The 3169-nt window shown below is 43.5% G+C and overlaps 1 protein-coding gene and 1 pseudogene across 1 annotated transcript in view; one reads left to right on the top strand and one right to left on the bottom strand.

Annotated features, from left to right (window-relative positions):
- The window catches only part of LOC122550358, a 104502-nt pseudogene that overhangs the window by 9036 nt on the left and 92297 nt on the right, over window positions 1–3169 (top strand).
- LOC122550218 (protein rapunzel-like) overlaps window positions 1–3169 on the bottom strand; it is a 22297-nt gene that overhangs the window by 17945 nt on the left and 1183 nt on the right. Inside the window, exon 2 of the mRNA XM_043690977.1 lies at window positions 2250–2378. The gene's annotated coding sequence lies outside the window, so the exon portion shown is untranslated. The remainder of the gene's footprint in view (window positions 1–2249; window positions 2379–3169) is intronic.

Raw genomic sequence — 3169 nt, 5'->3', positions numbered from 1 at the left:
GGCCTATCACCCTCACCTTGACCTCCTTCCACCTATTGCATTTCCAAAGCCCCTCCCCCAAGTCCCTCCTCCCTACCTTTTATCTTAGCCTGCTGGACACACTTTCCTCATTCCTAAAGAAGGGCTTATGCCCGAAACGTCTATTCTTCTGTTCCTTGGATGCTGCCTGACATGCTGCGCTTTTCCAGCAACACATTTTCAGCTAAGAGGTATAGTTAGTAAGTTTGCAGATGACAACAAAATTGGAGGTGTAGTGGACAGTGAAGAAGGTCACCTCACATTACAACGGCATCTTGACCAGATGGGCCAATGGGCTGAAAAGTGGCAGATGGAGTTTAATTTAGATAAATGCGAGGTGCTGCATTTTGGGAAAGCAAATCTTAGCAGGACTTATACACTTAATGGTAAGGTCCTAGGGAGTGTTGCTGAACAAAGAGACCTTGGAGTGCAGGTTCATAGCTCCTTGAAAGTGGAGTCGCAGGTAGATAAGATAGTGAAGAAAGCATTTGGTATGCTTTCATTTATTGGTCAGAGTATTGAGTCCAAGAGTTGGGAGGTCATGTTGCGGCTGTATTGGACATTGGTTAGGCCACTTTTGGAATATTGTGTGCAAATCTTGTCTCCTTCCTATCGGAGGATGTTATAAAACTTTAAAGGGTTCAGAATAGATTTACAAAGATGTTGCCAGGGTTGGAGGATTTGAGATATGGGGAGAGGTTGAATAAGCTGTCTTCCGTGGAATGTTGGAGGCTGAGGGGTGACCTTATAGAGGTTTATAAAATCATGAGGGGCATGGATAGGATCTCTACTCGCTCACCACAGGGAACACCACAGGGAACAGACTTGTCTCTTCCCTGTGTGGGCGAGTACAGAACTAGAGGGCATAGGTTTAGGTGTGATGGGAAAGATATAAGAAGAGACCTAAGGTGCAACTTTTTCACACAGAGAGTGGTACGTGTATGGAATGAGCTGCCAGAGGAAGTGGTAGAGGCTGGTACAATTACAACATTTAAAAGGCATCTGGGTGGGTATATGAATAGGAAGGGGTTGGAGGGATATGGGCCGGGTGCTGGCAAGTGGGACTAGATTGGGTGAGGATATCTGGTCAGTATGGACAAGTTTGACCAAAGGTTCTGTTTCCGTACTGTACATCTCGATGACTCTATGACTCTAATTATGGTCGCTATTCCCAAAATGCACCTTACTGAAACTTTGATTATGGCCGTGCTCATTTCCCGATGAAAGTACAGCCCCTCCGTCATTGGACTACCCACATAGGTATATCCAAGTGGGTTTTTTGAAACACTAACAAATTGCTCCCCGTCCAAACCCTGTATCCATTCTGCACTATCTGGAATATGCACTAAACTGTTTGCTCCTGCATCTCTATTGACCTAATCCTTAACCTGACCTTGCTCGCTCAGCTTTCATACCCTCATAATTGCCTTTGTTTCAACTTAAAATACTAGTCTTGGACCATGCCTATCAACCTGAAACTGTGTGTTAACCTCAATCAGGTTGTGGTCACTGTTAACCAGCAGCATTTTCAAGGACTTTTTGTTTTCAAACACAAAGCTTTTATTTCTCATTACAACAGACAATTTTGTTGCAGGATTCCTTCAGCCATTACAAAGTCCTTCAGTTGTCTCACCTCTAATTGTATCTAACAGTCATGAATGAAGCTCCCTTTGCTGTGAGGTCACTAATCCATAAAGTCACTTCAGTTTCTGTTGGTCCTCAATGTGTACTTCAAAATGGTCTTATATTTTAACCAGGGCAGTGACCTAGATCCAACCATCTTCAGCTGCTTCATCAGCAACTTTCCTTCCATCATCAGGTGCAGAAGTAGGGATTTTAGCTGATGATTACACAATGTTCAGCATAATTTGCAACTCCTCACATACTGAAGCGGTTCATCTTCAAATGCAGCAAGACCCGGCCATAGCCAGGCATGGGCTAAAAAGTGGCAAGTAATATTCACGCCATACAGCTTCAAGGTAATGAGTACCTTCAACAAGAGGGAATCTAGCCATCATCCCTTGATATTCAATGGTGTTACCAACACTGCATCTCCCACTATCAACATCCTGGAGTTTACCATTGACCACCAAGTCTACCACATTTGCCATATCAACAAAATACTCACTGAGGTTGATCATGTAAATGTTCTGTTTCAGGAGGATATATGGACCCAAATGAGAGGGAGCCTCATAATTTAAAACATTGATAAACTGAATTAAACATACTACCTGTTCCTTTTGGCGTTCTAGTGGAAGTAGATGATCAGTTCTGCGTAGCTTCTATTCAAGTCGGCTTCTGACCAAGTCGGCTCTTCTATATATGGCGCTGACTGTAGTTAGTAAGTTTGCAGATGACACCTAAATTGGAGGTATAGTAGACAGTGAAGAATGTTACCTCAGATTACAACGGGTTCTTGACCAGCTGGGCCAATGGGCTGAGAAGTGGCAGATGGAGTTTAATTTAGATAAATGTAGGGTACTGCATTTTGGGAAAGCAAATCTTAGCAGGACTTAGACACTTAATGGTAACGTCTAGGGAGTGTTGCTGAACAAAGAGATTTTGGAGTGCAGGTTCATAGCTCCTTGAAAGTAGAGTTGCAGGTCGATAGAATAGTGAAGAAGGTGTTTGGTATGCTTTCCTTTATTGGTAAGCATGATTTGGAGATGCCAGTATTGGACTGGGGTGTATAAAGTTAGGAATCACACAACACCAGACTATAGTCCAACAGGTTGAATTGGAAGCACTAGCTTTCGGACCGCTGCTCCTTCACCTAACTCCAAATCTAACACCTGACCTGGTTCACTATTGGAATGTTGAATGCAATTCTAGTCTCCCTCCTATAGGAAGGATGTTGTGAAACTTGAAAGAGTTCAGAAAAGATTTACAAGGATGTTGCAAGGGTTGGAGGAGTTGAACTATAAGGAGAGGTTGAACAGGCTGGGGCTGGTTTCCCTGGAGCGTCGGAAGCTGAGGGGTGACCTTATAGGGGTTTATAAAATCATGAGGTGCATGGATAGGGTAAATAGACAAAGTCTCTTCCCTGGGGTGTGGGAGTCCAGAATGAGAGGGCATAAGTTTAGGTTGAGAGGGAAAAGATATAAAAGAGACCGAAAGAGCAACGTTTTCACACAGAGGGTGGTATGTGTAT

This window comes from Chiloscyllium plagiosum, chromosome 5 (assembly GCF_004010195.1).
Source record: "Chiloscyllium plagiosum isolate BGI_BamShark_2017 chromosome 5, ASM401019v2, whole genome shotgun sequence".
Lineage (NCBI taxonomy): Eukaryota > Metazoa > Chordata > Chondrichthyes > Orectolobiformes > Hemiscylliidae > Chiloscyllium > Chiloscyllium plagiosum.
This window is presented reverse-complemented; position numbering and strand designations above follow the sequence as displayed.